General features: G+C 51.8%; 1 long non-coding RNA gene across 1 annotated transcript; it reads left to right on the forward strand.

Annotated features, from left to right (window-relative positions):
- Positions 1–1,549: 1,549 nt before the first annotated feature.
- LOC125613557 lies at positions 1,550–6,637 on the forward strand. Its single transcript, XR_007344107.1, has 3 exons — positions 1,550–3,941; positions 6,143–6,193; positions 6,347–6,637. It is a non-coding gene; the product is annotated as an uncharacterized LOC125613557 (long non-coding RNA).
- Positions 6,638–16,938: the final 10,301 nt, after the last annotated feature.

Genomic DNA, 16,938 nt, shown 5'->3' on the forward strand with positions numbered 1-16,938 from the left:
AAGAAATATAGTCTCAAGTGGCCTTTGACCAAGGTATGAATGCTGGCCTGCCATGGTGACTGTAGAGTCCCCTACCTGTGCTCACTCCTGGGTCTGGCTCGCTATCAAAAGACACAAAACCAAATGAAGCTGGCAAACTGGATCCTGTGTGGTTGGTGTCTCTGTCCCCCGCCCCAGCAGGGAGAGCTCCTGGCCCACCAGGTGCCCACCATGACCTCAGGAGCACTTTCTTCCCTACTGGTGAGTCACCCCCAGGACTGGTCAGCCAGCTAAGGCCATCCCCAGAGGACAGGGTTGAGGAGGCCACGGGACTCGTGCGTTTGCCCACCGCCCAGTGGAGACACTCTCCTAGTCTGCCGGGTTTTCAGAAGCCCGCACTTCATGTTATTTCTGGCCTGACACAAAGTCACCGTGTCCTTGGGGTTCTGAGAAATCGAATCTCACCTGCGACCTTCCTTTCACACTCCACTTTCCAAAGACTTTGTGGAAGCTCCGCTGCTCAGTTTGGGTTTTCGCTCAGCTTACTGGGCCCAGTAACCTGCGGAGTAACCTTCTGAGTAGTTCTTCATTTAATCTGGGGAGAGACTGTTGTCCACCGAATGGAAGGCGTTGCTGAAGCCGTGAGTATTTCTTTTTATTCCTGTGGAAATATATATATTTTTTTTACTGGCTTTCTTGACCTCTGTCAAGAGATATAGTGAACTAGACAGCATGGATCTGGCCTGAAGGGCTGAGAGTGGCAAGCAGCAGAACCCACCTGCCTGAGCGCTCCACGTCCGAATCCTGAAACCTGTGAGTGCCTGACCTCACTCAGCAGATGGGAGTCAGTAAGGGCTTTGTGATAGGGAGCCTAGGGAGCCCGTCCCCTTTGGGGAGGACCCAGTCTACTTAGATGGGTCTTTAAAAGCAGACACGCTTTGCCAGTGTGGAGGCGAACACCTGTAATCCCAGAAATGCAGGAGGCCAAGGCAGCAAAATTGCAGATTTGAGGCCAGCCTCAGCAACTTAGTGAAACCCTGTCTCAAAATAAAAAAATAAAAAGGGCTGGGGTTGTTGCGCAGTGATGGAGCACCCCGGGGTTGGGTCCCAGGACTCTGGATATGGGGATAAAGCAGAGGCTCTCTCCTCATCATAGTGAGAGGTGTCTGTCATAGAATGGCCAGAGAAGCAGCACCGCTGGGTGTTTAGTAGAAGAAGGAAGCCGGTTTCTTCCTGGACCCTCCGGCAGGTGGGCAGCGCTGTGGCCTCGTGGTGGTAGCTCAGGGAGCGCCATGCTGCACCTGATGGCAGGGTGAGCAGGTGCTGCCACGGGGCTCTGGCCCCACTCTCCTCCCAAGGGTCCCTCCTCCCGACTCTCCCCTGCAGCTGCGAGGTGAAGCCCTTTCCTCCTTCCACGGGCAGACTGTTCTCTGATCAGGGCAGACTGGATCAGATGCCCCTCCTGGAAGTGCCAGGTTCACACCTGGGTTCCAAGTAGCTGCAGGAATGGCTGTGCTGGGTCCCCACAGACACGGGGAGCCCAGAGGAGAGGCAGGAAGGGCTGGGACCTCTCCTTGCCTCTGGGTCACTGCCGCTCCGAGGCTCACTCCGGGGTCTCTCTCAGTTGTTGCCAAGAGCTTCTGTCCTGTGGTCTCTCCACGGGCACAGCGCAGGCCCTCCTGCAGCTTCGGGGTCCCCTGGGCCTTCTTGATTCCCTCACCTCTCAGCCAAGACCTTGTACAGCTCTGCTCTCGAGAGCCAGCTCGGCTGGGGCTAGCTGTGCCCCGCATGCCCCTTGGCTACCTGCTCCTGTCCCCTCATGGCAGCTGATCCTGGTCCCCTGTGAACTGTGTTCCCTTGTGGCCTCACAATGCTCCGTACCCCAGTCCTGGCAGCCAGGACTGGTGGAGGGGCCAGCATGGGCCGGAGCCATATCTATGTGGCTCTACTTGGTCTCCCCTGGCCTGTGCCTTGCCCGTTCATCTTGAGATGAGGCCCAGTTAAATGCTCAGGCCTCCTGCCCTCCCTCGCCCCATGGTTCCTTAGGCTGGCGGAGCTTGGTCTGTAGGTGTCCAGAGGTGCCTGGGCCAGCTGCTAGTGCTACCCTTGAGCCCCCTTGGCCCAGCCTCTAGTGCTCCCCTTGAGCCCCCTGCTCCACTGCCACCAGACGTCAAGTATTCTTTAGGGTTCTCTGCCTGACTCCTAGCTTTATTTCCAGTGCGGAAGATGGAAACCCAAGTCCCACCTGTGGTAGGAAGCATTCTGTCACTCTGCCCCTGAGTCACACCCCAGTCCTTTTTATTTTAGCTTGAGACAGGGTCTCGTTGAGTGGCCCAGACTAGCTGCAGACATGCAATCCTCCTCCCTCAGCCTCCTTTGTCGCCCCTGGAAACCTTGTATTTTGGGGTATGATTTACATTTCTAAAGGGAACTTAACTGTCCAGAGGTCCCCACAATGACGGAGTGTTGCTTCCTAGGACACAGGAAGCACTGAGGTGGATGGCAGTCCAGGGAGGGGCATCCAGGCCAGGAACCTCGAGGAGGGGGAGAGGCAGGGCAGCATGGGCGAGGAGGGGACCTTGAGGAGGCTCCCTGCTGCCCGTGTGGCTCTGCCCTAGGACTCCCCACTCGCCTCCTCCCAAGGCCCCTAAAGGCCTGACTCTTTCCTGTGCTGCCCAAGGTGAGCTTGGGTTCTTCTGAATAGCCCCGTGTGGGTCCACCGGTGGGGACGCAGGGCTCAGCTGCATTCAGGCTACGGTGCGTTTCACGGTGTTTTCTTTTAGTAGCTCCAGGCTCTCATTCTGTGTCCCTTGGCTGGCTTTTGTTGTCTTGCGCCACCTCGCCTTTGGCTCACGGGGGACACTTCCCTGAGCTGTCTTTTTCTTTGTCCACTGCTATAACAAGGTGCCATGGTCCAGCAGCTTACCACCGGCAGAAATCCATTCAGATAGCTCTGGAAGGTGGGAAGTCCAAGGTGGAGGCGCCAGCAGTCAGAGGCTGTTTCACAGATGGCGCCCTCCGCGTCAGCCTCTGAGTCCCTGCCAGGGACCTGCCCTGACCTCGGGTCACTCACCTCCTACGTGGCACTACTGAGCAGGTCTTGAGGGGTCTTGAGCACATGGATCTCAGGACAGACCTCAGTCTGCAGCGTGAGCTGACGTCCATCTCACCTGTGGTCCCTCACTCTCTCTTGGCTCCTCGCTCCATTTTCCTGCGTGCTTTCGTCTCTGTAGTTTCTCCCACGGGTCAAGCTCACATCTCTCTCCCTGTTGCTGAGTTTCCACTCTGACCTGCTCCGAGGCCAGCAGGCTGGAGTGGCCCCGAGGCCCCTCGCTCCTGAAAACCTTCTGGTTGCTGCTGCTGATCCAAAACTCTGCTCCTCGCCCGTTAGGGCTGGGATGTCCATGCCTCCTCCAGAGTTTTGTTGACATGTCATCCCCAGCACATCAGTCTTAGGAGGCAGGGCCTCCGGGGATTGACAGTCAGCAACCTCAGGCAGGGGCTGGAGAGAGCTGCCAGACTGCCTTGCCCTGCCTCCTTCCCCCTGAGAGGGCACAGCTTTGTCCCTCCTGGGGGTGTAGCTCCACCTTGGACACCTGGCCCCCGCCTGACTGCAAACCTACCAGCACTTTGTTCTTGAGTTTCTCAGCCTCCAGACACGTGAAAAATAAATTTATATCCTTTAAAAATTACCCAGCCTCAGCTGTTTTATTATAGCAGCACAGAAAGACCAAAACAGCCACGTTAACACTTTGATCTGGAAATCCAGGGGCCTCCTCAAACCGTGAAGCCTGGTGTAGATGCCCGTCAAGCTCTGGGGCATCTGTCTCAGGTCAAGTGCCTCCTATCCATGCAGGTGGAGCTGACCTAGGTGTTTGGAAGGAGGTGGCTGTCGCAGGTGGAACCCCAAGTTGTAAGGAAAGAAAAGGCAGAAGCCGGCTGCGGAGTTGGCCACCCACGCGGTAAGGTAACAGGCGGGAGATGACCCCCGGGCACAGTTGGGTAATAGTGGGCATTACCTTAGTGCCCCCTGTGACCAACTCCAGGCCCTGTCATGGCCACTGGATGTTTTCTGAGCAGGTGAGGATAAGCCCAGGGTGTGGGACCCACAGAGGAAAAGGACACTGTCCCATGCACAGAGAAGGGTATCTTTCTAGTGGGGTTCTGCTCTGCCCTTTCCTGCTCTGTCATGGCCAGTGCTGCCTCTGATGCAGGACAGGAAGAGGTTAGGGCTCCTTGCAAGGTAGATCCTTGTAAATTGGGAGAGTTTGCATTTATGAAGCGGATCTCTTACAAGGACTTAATGAAACTACAAGTAGGAGGGAAAAAAAATCACTGCTTGCGAATGCACTATTTTTGTTGGGAAAAAAAGCCCTATAAATAGCTTTTTCTGCTCTCTGTAATCTTGACTGACATTAATTGGCACCTTCCAATTTGATCAGTCAACAACTCCTCCATCCTTCCCACCATGGATAGCGGACACTTGCCAACTTCTACCTTTTAATCTTGGCAAGAAGGAGTGTTGGCCAAAGGGCCAGCTTATTATTCAGCCTTTTAGGCCAAGTATTTATTCAAAGTATTACGTGATCAGAATTAAACGCAAACCCTTGTTGTGTTTGTCTTCTCCACATCTGCCTCCTCAAGGATGGCTAAGTTTAAGTTGTTGGTGCTCTGAGTCACTAATGAGGAGACTCACGGGGCTCCTTTTGTCCTTGCTCCTAAGGGGTCTGAGGGGTGCTGTAAAACCTTGTGGCCATTGTCCCCAGCATGAACCAGGGGACTGGAACCTTGGAATATCCTGGGGCTGCTGGCCACTCCCCACCCACCACAGAGGGTCTCTCTGGGACTCAGCCCAGGAAGAGGTGTCTGATTCAGTGGCTCCCTGATCACACAGGGGTGACGAACTTCTGAAGGATCCTGTGAGAGCCAGCCCCCCCACCCCCAGAAAATCCACAAAACGCAGAGACGTGTCAAGTCCTGCATGTGGTTTCAGGCCCTCCCACGGCTTCAGACTGACCATGAGCAGTAAGGAAGGTGCCCTTGGCTTGATGGTGACTTTGTAGCCTTGGTGTCAAGGTCTAACCAGGGAGACCGTGGCCTCTACACATGGTATCAAGAGACACACTGCAAAGGCCTGGCTGCTGTGAGCCTGGGGCCTGGCCCGGCAAGCTCTCGGGAAGGGCAGGAGTGGAGTCGCTATCTGTGGTGGGATTCCTCATATGGGCAGGCATCCGCACGGCCTTTAAGGCCTTTCAACTGATTGAACCAGGCTCACCTGGATTACAGAGGGCAGAAACCATGGGTGCTAGGCAGTTTTCTGTCACTGTGGCAAAGTACCTGAGATCATCAACTTTGGGAGGAGAGGCTGACCCTGGTCAGGGCTTCAGATGTTTCGGGCCCTAGCTGCCTGGCATGGCCAGCTTGGGCCTGAGGTAGCATAGTACATCATGGTGGGAGAGTAAGGCAGAGGAGGGCGGCTCTCCTCAGGGTGCCTGGGGGCAAAGAGAGAGGCAGGAAGCAGGTGGGGTCAGTATGTCCCCCCCAGGGCACGCCCCGTGACCTCCCACAGCCCCCACAGCCTCCAGCTGGAGGCTCCCACAGCCTCCGGCTCCTACAGGATCCTCCCCGTCCCAGAGCACCACAGGCTGTGACCCGGCCCTGAACACGTGGGCCTTGGGGATTTCCAGATCTGTGGATTACCTTCATAGCCACACTCAGGTTAGAGTTGGGATCACGGCTGTAGCTGGGCCACCCTGACCCACAAGACCCGCCCCAGCCACGGTGGCATCATACTTAGTAGGACAACATCTTTGTTCCTAGAAGATGTAGGTTGGTGAGATATTTAAGGTGACAAGATTGTTAGGGTCATAGAAGATCTCCTCCGTGGCTTCTCTCCTGTTCAGATGACCCCACTGATAAATGACCAGTAACCAAGGCCCTTCTTGAGGTGAGCAGAAACTGACTGGTACGGGAAATGCTACCTGAGCAGCCAGGGGTTCTGTGTGGAGTTACAAGTATACACCAGCTGGGCAACTGCGGGCAGACTGCTTGCCTACTCTGAGCCCGTTTCCTCACCTGGAAATGGGGATAATCAGGCTTGCTTTACATCTTAATTGTTCAGAGGAATAAATTTGACCATGGTTTGGAAATGCCCTGTTCACAGAGAGCTGCCAAGGAGTTCAGCGCCCAGATCTGAGCTCCGTGTCTCGCACAGGTAACACTGATTGGCAGGTCCTCTAGCGGGTGGTGCGTTGGCGGTGTTTTCTTGTTGTTTATTGGTGGTGTCTGAGACAAGGGTGGCGTCTCAGGCTTGATGAGAGGGCAAAGGGCTTGGTAACCCCTTCAAACCTCTTCTTCCTCTTTGCAGGGGGACAAAAGCACTTTAAACAGCTGCTATGAAGATGTAAAAGGTCAGTGTGAAGGAAATGGAGAGCAGCCCCCAGGGAGAAAGGAGGACCATGGATGTGGGGGAAGGCATCTCTGGACTTCCACTATTTCCCAGCAACAACTAACTGCTCCCCCTGACGGCCCAACCCAAGATGCAGTCTGCTGTGATTAAGGTCTCACTTAGACCCTATAAAAAATCAGACCCCGGCCTGGGATGTGGCTCAAGCGGTAGCGCGCTCGCCTGGCATGCGTGCGGCCCGGGTTCGATTCTCAGCACCACATACAAAGATGTTGTGTCCGCCGAGAACTAAAAAATAAAATATTAAAATTCTCTCTCTCTCTTTAAAAAAAAAAAAATCAGACCCCTCTTGTAACCAGTTGCCATTTTCTCTCCTGAAAATGGGCCATTCCACTGCTTAATAAAGACAGCCTTGCTGGTCTGTTGGGGTCTGTCCCCAGTTCGGTTATTTTTGCTTTTAAAATGTGCATTTGTGCACTTAGTAGGTGCTTGATCAACAGCCCCAGTGCAACAGTCCTGTGCCCCGTGAGGAACTGCTGCTTAGCATAGGACTTGTGCAGTTTCCAAGTCCTGCCCATAGACCGCACCTTGGCCATCCTGTTCTTGAAGAAGAAGATAAACAACCCCTATTTTAGTTTGGAAAAAATTCCTAAATTAAGGCTAGATGATTGCTTGGAGTTTGGGGCTAAACAATTAGGCCTGAATACATCAGAGAATCAAAACCGTTTTTTACTTGGGTGCCCACTGCCTGGAGGCAGGCACTGTTTTCAAGGCTGTCTTTCAAGGGTGTCCCTGGGACTCTCAGATAGGACCTCAGAGGGCAGCTGTGAGTGGCAGGAGAGCTCACCTGGGGCAGCACCTGGAGGGACACCCTCCCTGGACCTCCACACGGAGGTAACCGAGCCGAGGCCTCTGGCTGCCAGGAGCCAGGGCTGGTGGACAGGCTGGTGGACAGCCTGGGGCAGGAAAGGCTTTTATTTTTGTTGACCTGCAGCGAGAGGACTTGATTTGCATGGTCCCTGCCGTGGAGGAAGTGTGACCCCTGCTGCTGCTGTGGACCTGCTAAGTGCTTCTGACCACCAGGCAGTGGACGTCCTGCTGCCACTGCCCCAGCCTGTCCCTCGGAACCAAGGCCTCTGGGGGTGGGGAGGGGGGGAGGCCAAGAAAGCATCTGCAGGAAGGCAGAGCCCGGAGAAAGGAGTCCTGGGTGGTGGCCGGGAGTGGGGATGTGCCTGCAGGGCCTGGCACGCACCCACAGGGCTTGGCACGCTTCTGCAGCGAGCCCCGGTGCCAGAGCTCCTTCTTTATGGCTCCTTCCTTCCCACACCATCTCTAGGGTTTGCTGACTTTTCATTTTGGAATAATTTCACCTACTAAAAAAATGACAAAAACAGTATGAGGAATTTCCATATGCTCTTCATAGATTCTCCAAATGGCAACATCTGATGGAACCGAAAATTTTAGAAGTTTTTTTTTTTTTTTTTTTTTTAACAGATAACACATCACCTGAAAATGGAGACAACTTGAGACTGGCCATGGGAAGTCCCCCCCTCGCCTGTCCTCATTCACATCCTCTTCGTTGTTCTTTTACAGGCCCCATGCTGGTGGCCTTTCACCGTTAGGTTGGATTTGTGCAGATCCAACCAAAAGGCATCTGTACAAACAGACAGACACTCTGTGGTCATTATTCTCCAAACAATGCAGTACAGTAGGTATCTACGTGGCGTTTATGTGGGTATTATAGGTCATCTAGGGATGAGTTTGACTCTACGGGAGGGTGTGGACCTGTGTGAATAGACCAGCCATCTTGCCCAAGGGACAGACCTGCAGAGCTGGGTGGGGGAGGGTGTCCTGCCACTCTTGGATATTGAGGGATGACGGTATGCACCTCCCCCTTTCTTTCAAAAGGGTCAACATTGGATAAATTGCACCACAGCTACCTTTCCTCAGTAACCTTATGGGCCAGAGATATTTTCACGTCAGTATGTAGTGTTTCCGTGCCTTTTATCCGTTATGTAACTGCCATGGTGATAATGTACCTCTGTGTGCCTGTTTATTGGTGCTGCGGATGGAACGCAGGTCTGGCAGGTACTGGGCAAGTGCTCCACCATGAGCGACACCCCCAGCCTGGCCTCTGTTCATTTAACCGGTTCCCTATCATAGATGTTGCTGTGTGGCAGACTTTTGTTGTGATTGTCTTGTTTTGTTTTTAAAATTATTTGCAGTCAAAGGCATTTTAAGTGCTACACCAATCAGCAGAGGGCAGAGAATGAGCAGGAAGCCCTCCCCACAAGAGCCCTTTGGCCCTGGGATGAATCTCAGCAGCACCTTTGGTTTGGAGCTGTGGGTGATCTTATTCTGACTGCTGGCTGGTCATAGGCCGGGGTGATAGAAGGCAGGGTATGGGATGCACAGAGGGGCGTCCCATACCTAGTTGACTGGTCAGAATCCCATTGCAAAGGAATGAGTCCATTTCTCTCCTAGTGAAGAGTCCTGAATTCCCATATGGGTATCCAGATATAGAATGGGGGAAGAGGAATCCAATCCTGTAGAACAGCAGGTTTATCAGAGAAAAGTGTCATGGCCTTCTGTGCGTCAGATCAGACCCCAGAGGGATGGGGGCCGAGAGAGACTCTGCCTGGCCAGGACCCCTGACTGGGGAAGAATTGTCTTATGTTCCCCACATTCACAGACGAAGTGGTCAAGAAGCCTCAAAATCTGGGGCCAATCACCTTCTGCAGGGGTTAGTAAGAGGAGGCGGGAAGGGCCCGGCCCCCGAGCCTGCAGCACCCCGGGGCTCTCCTGTTCTGGGTGCAGGCTGATGGCACCTTATAGGCTTTGGAGTGGGCAGGAGGGCCCAGCAGGGAGGGCAGAGGTGAGGCACCACCGGCTTGTGGGGTGTGTGTGCTGTTCCTACCCAACTCTAACGCCCAGGCAATGAACCCCAGGGGATTGCGTTCTCCTAGCCTTGACCCTCGAGGTCCCTCTTTAGGACCCTGGAGATGACACTGGGCCTGCCTGGATAATCCGGGAATATCTCTCCGCCTCAGGGTTCTTAATTCAACTACATCTGCAAAGCCTCTCGACCCATGCGAGGCAGCCAATTCACAGGTCTCATTCTGGAACTCAGATGGACATTGGGGGCCACCCCAGCTCATGACAGTCACAGTTCCCTGAGTGATAGCAACTGAGCAGGGCACTTGCTACAGTGCCTGAAATCTCCCTGAGCAGGGCCAGTGGGAATCAGAGGGAGATGGTGGGCTGAGGGGGCTGGGGGCAGATGCCCTGGCTGGTGGGCGGAGGATGTGAGTATTCCTGGGGGATCAGAGAGACCCCCTGTCTGCTGGGGGCACCCCAGATGCCAGAGGCACTTGGCAGGACCTCCAGAGACAGGAGCCAGATGCTCTAAATCAGGGGACTCTCTGGGGGGGGACAGAGCAGACTCCCTCCCCTGTGGCCAGCCCTGAAGCCATAGCCTGGCTGGATTTCAAACGTTTACATCAACACAGGGGAGAGGTGAAAACTGCCCAGACCTTTAAACAACTCAACAGCTTGAAGGTGGGACCTGCCCAAGATGTCATGCCCCCTGGGTGGGGACGCGGGCAGAGTCGGCATTTGACAAGTCTGGGGTTGTCATGAAGCATGTGTTCTAAGAGGCTGGGCTCCTCAGTGGACTCCTCATGGTCCTTGATGTCAGGCCTGCCTCAGTGACAGAGAACAAAGCTCCTCAGCAAGACTGTCACAGTCTTGTGACAGCTGATTGCTGGACTGCCCTTCTCGCTCCCTCGGGAATGAGCATCCCCTGTAGGGCTGCCCTGTCCACAGCCAGGTGTGGTCATCTGAGCAGGGGAGAGTGAGGTCCCCACTGGCTGGGCAGAGGAAAGTGTCTTGCCAGCATGGCTCAGTTGACACTTCGGAAAATTGGTTTTCTTGGAAGAAAGCTCAACAAAGTGTCAAATTGTCAGAAGGCAGCGTGAAGATCACCACTTGGCTTGCTCCCTGACCCCTCATCACCGCCTCCAAGCCGCGGATCGTTGCCTCAGTGATTCCAGGACAACTGTGGACCAGGATGGTGAGGAGGGCAGGTTTTAGGGGCAGATGATCTTGGGTTCCCAGGGTATGTCCTGCTCAGCAGGTTTCTTAGCCGTTGGTGCCAATCCACCTGAGCCAGTTGGTAAGTCACAGATTGCTCTTGGGAGACTCGGGCATTCTTCCATGTGTGGTGGGGACCATGTTATACGAATTCCTGCAACTTCCCTGTGGATGTTCCTGGCTGAGAGTCTCAGGCTGAGATCTGCTGCCCAGAGGCACTGACTGGCAAGAGAGGCCCAAACACGCACACCTTGGGGGGTACCAGCTCTGCCCCTCACAGAGGTCCTCACAGAGAAGGCACAACTGGGACAAAGCAATCCTGTCCTTGTGAAGGGACTCTGTGACCCACACGGTGAGAGTCAGGCAGACAGGAATCCTCTGGAAACAGCAGCACCTTTTAATTGAGCTGGGGGACCATTGATCAGACTAAAGTTTCTTATATTCCATTCGTGCAAGTGGGTTCTTTACAGTAGTCATCCAAACATTTCGAGCAAACTATTGATTCCATCAACAGAAGCTCATTTAACATCCCTTATGCCAATGAAAAGCTGCAAGTTGTTTGGAGATAAAATAGCTGAGGTTTACAGAGCCCTGCCGAGTGGGGCCTTTGGTTAAATGCAAATGAAACACCCCTAGAGTGCGTGCCCCTGATTAGGGCCACGGCTGTCCTGTGTGTGGCCTAAACTAAACACGTTCATAAAATATCGTGTGTTCAAACACTTGAAAACAGACTGTAGGTGACGGTGTCCCTCTTACTCCTTGACTTCTTCTTCTATAAAATGGGGGAAACAAGGCCCACCTCAGAGCGTTGCCAGCAGAGTGATGAATCAGGAGAAGACTTTAACACCGTGGTAACCAGGGAGGGTACAGAAGGTGTTAGCTGATATCCATGTTCTGCCTGCATACATCTAAACAAACCTGTCTATCCATTGGTCATCTTTCAGTTGACATCAAAAATGTTTTCACTACAGATTTATATAGTAGCAAGAAATATAATTTTTAGCATGTGGTAATTAACATCTTAAATTAAAACTGATGCATTGATCTAAATATATCTAACGGCATCTCAATACTATGAAGACTCCACGCCTGCTAACCTCTTTTCACAACACACGAGCGAGATTCTCGTTAATGTGAGTGCGTCCGTGAAGTTAAAGTAGGACATTTCATTTCCTTATTTCTTTCTCCTTTACCTTGCATTTTCATTCCACAGAACTAAATCCTAACATTTTACATTTTGATCCTCAAAAGCCCTTTACTGATTTCCCTATGATATTTTCTGCAACAAATATATGTGCATAAATGTAAGTTTTATGATTCGTTTTATTATCTGTGAACTTAAGGCTCTATTAAAAACGTTTAATTGGTTGCCATTACATTTTGTGTGTGTGTGTGTGTGTGTGTGTGTAAAATTGATCAAACTAACATATATAGCTGGGCGGGGTGGCACCGCCCTGTGATCCCAGTAACTCAGCGACACTGAGGCAGGAGGATCCCAAGTTCCAAGCCAGCCTCTGCAACTTAGGGAGCTCCTCTCTCAAAATAAAAAAAAATAATAACTTTAAAGAAGGAACTGGGGATGTAATTGAGTGGTAAAGGGCCCCCGAGTTCAATCCCTGACACCAGAAACAAACATCAAAACCCCCAAACAACAAATTTACTACAATTGTTGATAAATGCATATTAAATAAAAGGAAACATCTAACTCATGCAACAAATATCATTTATTTCTAGAAAGAGCCATTTAGCATCAGTGCTTCCTATTTTTGTTTTATTGATGTAAGAATCCAGATCACTTATTCCCGTCCAGAAGCAGATGTGAGCGGAAGAAGTCTTGCTAGAAAGAAGGGCTGCCAGCCAACAATTAACTCCAAATGCCTCAAAGGACATCATAATACCCACTGAGAAAACCCTGCCAGCTGGATAGTGAAAGCGGTGGCCTCGTTATCAAGTCACTTTGAACCTGGTAGGATCGACCTGCTCACTGCACCTGGCGAGGAACCGGGGCCAGCTGAGGCAAGAACCCTGAGCTCGGTCCTTGCAAACCTGTAGCCTGTGTGGCATTTTTTTTTCTCATTCTGAAACATTTAACCAAAAATTTGGGGGGGGGGTTTCTCCCCATCCTTATTTTTTTATTTGTTCTAGTTAGTAGAATGCACTTGGACACATCATACAAAAATGCAGTGTAACTTCTCATTCTTCTGGTTGTGCATGATGCAGAATCACACCCGTTGTGTAGTCATACATGTACGTAGGGTCATAAGGTCCAATTTGTTCTACTTTCCTTCTACCCCCATGCCCTTCCCTTCCCCTCACGCCCCTCTGCCTAATCCAAAGCACCTCTATTCTTCCCCCCCTATTGTGAATCAGCACCCCATAAATCAGGGAAAACATTTGGCCTTTGTATTTTTGAGGTTGCCTTATTTTGCTTAGCATGATATTCTCCAGCTTGATGGAGAATTTACCTGCAAATGCCATCATTTCATCCCTCTTTATCATCTAACAAGACGCATGACAAGCTTTGAACTTTCTATGTTGCCGCAGTCCGGCTGCAGCAAAATAACCGGGGGTGGGGTGACGAACAACTTGTGTAGATTGATACAGCAGGAGTGGGAGCCGTTTATTGTAGGACAGGAGGGGTATTTATACATTCCACACAGCTCATCTTAATTAACATAAAATAGATACAGCAGTCAACCAATAAGGAATCTCCACACTTAATGGCTCGCTGGCATTACTTCACAAACCACTCCCTCTGGCATTTTGCCAGGCGCCATCCAGACTTGTTTACAGACTCTAACACTATGTCAGTGTTCAAGTCAGTGTTCAAGTTGTGGAGAGCAAAAGAGGCCCGTGAGGACCCTGGGGAATGAACGCCCACAGGCAGCAGAGGCCCTGCGTCCTCCCTGAGGGAGGAGAGGCTGCCTTTGGTTGTGTGCAGGATGCTTGTTTCACTTGGGCTCAGCTTTGGCTTCCTTTTGTCTTCATCTGGGGCTGTGTGGCTTGAGCACCTTGCAAGGCAGCAGGGTGACTGCGTGGGGGATTGAGGGACCTGCCTTCCCTGGGTGTTCCCAGATAGAGCGCGGCACCAGGGGAGACTGGGGTTTTGGAGGCTGGGGTGGGGCGGCCTCCTCTCTGCAGTCGTTGGAGGCTGGCTAACCTCATGGGGTGGCCAAAGGCCGCAGCTGCGGCTCCAGCTGCCATCCCCACAGCCTCCAAGGCCTCCTGAGACTGTGGTGAGCTGTCTGAGGGGGGCCCTGGCTTCTGAGCCGCCTTGCAGGAAGATCAGGGGCACTGGGGTTTAGCTGGCTCCAGCTTGTTCTGCTCCCTGCTCCCCGACCCTCCCTCCTCATGCCTGTCCACCCTTGGCCTGGAAGACAAAGGGCCTGGCCTGGGCCATCACCAGCTCCCACAGCTGCCCGGCCCTCTGCCTGTCAGGAACCCCATCTCAGCGGTCCTGCTTCTTTGGTAGAACCCCGATTAGTGCAGTGAGTTATATATAAATTAAAATCAATATGCAATTTTTAAAATTTACAACAGGGCAGTGCAATTTGTGGCTAACTTGTAAGTTGCTTTGCCATGTGCTGTCCTGGCCTTCCTCCTGTTACTGAACGGGAGAGCGTAGGACCCAGTGTCCGGTCCTGAGAATAATTATGTTAGGATTTAGAATGACCATTTCAAATAATTTTATTTTTTGGACCTTATAAGTGAATGTTTTCAATTTATTTAATAATTGAGAAGAATAAATACAGTTCAAAACTATTTGGTCCAAAACTAGCATATGATTTTATGTTGTATTAATAGCAGATAAAATATTAAGCATTTTGTAAGCTGAAGTGAGATTTTATTTTAATTAAAATGAATGTTTCATGATCTATAATAAAATATGTCCTAAGTAGACCGCTCGTAATCTACATGGACCCTGATAAGATGCTATCCATTGGCTAATTTCAGTCTTGGAAGTCTGATAGATTGATCTGGGAAATATCCTCGCTGCATTTAGGAGAATCAGCACTAATGGCCTCTACTGCTTTGACTGCTCCTGGCTGCCTCTTTTCCTAGCTAATGACAAGTTCTAGGGATTCATATTGAGAATAGCAGAAAATATTTGCTTGTGTTGAAATACATGAAAAAGTTATTTTTAGCATTTAGAATTTCTAATTGATGCTCTCTTTGCTCTTATGAAACTCTCCCTCAGATGATTCACCCTTTGAGAATAAAGAGGCTGATTAAAATAAAAAGTAGACAAGAGCTGGGAACAAAGAGTTTACAGAAAACCAATTGCAAATAGCTCATAAAGAAACTGTTTAGCTTCATACAAAACAACAGCAAGAGCAGAGAGCTTGCGGAGAAGCCGGAGAGGGAGAGCCGGGATTGCAGAGGGGAGCAGGCAGTGGAGGCCGTTCCCTATGGAGGCTCTGAGCTGCGGATCTGGGCAGAGCTGGACCAGGCCCTGAACTGGCAGTGATGGGTCAGGAGACCTCTGGCAATTTAGTGATGGGGCGAGGCATAGCCCTGGCCCTGGAAGATAGCCAAACAAAACAAGAAAAAAACAGAAACAGTTTTAACCACTCTGCTGAGATACAAAACTGGCATAGATTTAAGTTTGTCAACTCTATGACAAAATTATGGTGCAACTGAAGCCATCCCACCTTGCTGGTCGGGATGCAGCGGCACAACCCCGGGAATCCCACCAATGGCCAGGCACCAACAGGAGGGCAGTTCCAAGCACCCTGGAGTGCAGGGAGGAGAGGAACCCAGGCCCAGGCTCCAAGCCCAGCGGCTGCTCACCTGCTCCTCACTGGGGACAGCAGAGGCTCTGGGGTCCATGCTACCCCTCTTCTTCCCAGTGTCAGGGCTGGTGGCCTCTGTGGAAGAAGCACAGAATCACCTTCAGGTTTGGGTTCCAAGCGCCCTGTGCTGCTGCGAAGACAGAAACCCACTGAGCCCAACCCTGGAGTCAGGGCAGAGGCTCGTGTGATGGAATCTTCATCGCATCTTGTCTCCTTTTAACTGGGGAGCCCACAGGGGTGAACTTGGATGCTTTCAGCATCCTGGATGTGGGTGTCTCTGTGGCTGTTTAACAGTTTACATATCTATGCTTAGAAATATTTCTCTGTTTGTAAAAATGATATATGTTTACTGTACAATAATCAAACCCCCAAACCAAACAAAACTTGCAAGTTTTGTGAATAAGGACCCAAATAATCCTGCTATAGAGAGTGAGAAACGCTTTGGTGTTTTCTACCTGTTCCCCTATGATAGAGATAGCTGTGTAACTGTATCTGGCCACCCGGGGTCCAATCTTCACTGACAGTCTTACATCTTGTCACTGTGTCTTTGATCTAATGCACTTTGTTGTTTGCTTTTAATGGTTGAAGAGTGCCATTTGACCAGTGTTGTTAAATAAGGGGAAAGCACTGTGCTGGGTGTTGGACACAGTGGGTGCATGTGACTATGTGTGGGTGAGCTTATGTTTTCCAGCTTGTTCCCCAAAGAGACCGCAGATATTGTCCCTGCCCTCTCGAACTTGCCAATCTAGAGGAAGGAATAATACGTGTACATAATCAACTTCAGAATGGTGGCAGTGCATGAGGGGTCACAACGAGGAGCCAGAACAAGGACGGGAAGCTTCCCCAACCTGTGGATGAACAGTCTCTTCTTTTCAAATGCGGGATCACGGAGGTTTGGTAAGTTCCTGGGAAAGGGAAGTGGAACCACCCGGATTGCTCCCACTCTGAAAGGTCACCTGCCAGAGCGCCATTGTCAGAGGTGATCAGAGTCTGGGCGGCAGGGGCCCCCTGTCTCTGGAGTGTGTGGAGGCTGAGGATAGACAGAGGCTCTCAGGGGGAGAAGAGGTTGTGCTCCTCTTTCCTTGGTGTGCCGCGGGGGAACGGTCATTCCGAATAATCAGAGCTAAGTAATGGAGAAGCGGGGATGGGGTGGCCAGGCGTGGGACTCAACGGGAGCCTTGCTTGTGACTGCCCACGTGGAAAGGTGGACCTGCAGACTGGAGGGGCCTGGGGGGTGGGTTGTGGGCCGTGATAGCAGCTGTACCCTTTTCATAGGCAAAGAACTCTTGGGCCGTGTGTGCCCTGCGTGTTTCTGTGGTTTTCTTCTTCTTCGGTGCCTGGCCATCAGGATATTCAAAATATCTAAGCCAAAGATGATTTGGGGCAGGTGAGTGCATGTTTATCAAGGGCCCAGTAGTGAGAAGGCTGCTGGGCATATCACACGGGCCCCAAGGAGCTGAGCAAAGAACCTGTCCCTTGAGCATCCTCGTGGGGATTGGACTTCACTTCCACCCTTCAGCCCAGGATGCCAGACCCCAGGGCGGGCAAGGCCTAGGCGCCACGGAGCAGGCGAGGGTCTCTGCTTTGTGCTGGGGTTTGGGTTCAGGGTCCTCATTGTGTTTCCAGGACCTGCCTCGGCATCAGTGGGAGAGGATCTCATGGCCCCCA

The sequence above is a fragment of the Marmota marmota genome, unplaced genomic scaffold, assembly GCF_001458135.2.
Source record: "Marmota marmota marmota unplaced genomic scaffold, marMar, whole genome shotgun sequence".
NCBI classification, from domain to species: domain Eukaryota; kingdom Metazoa; phylum Chordata; class Mammalia; order Rodentia; family Sciuridae; genus Marmota; species Marmota marmota.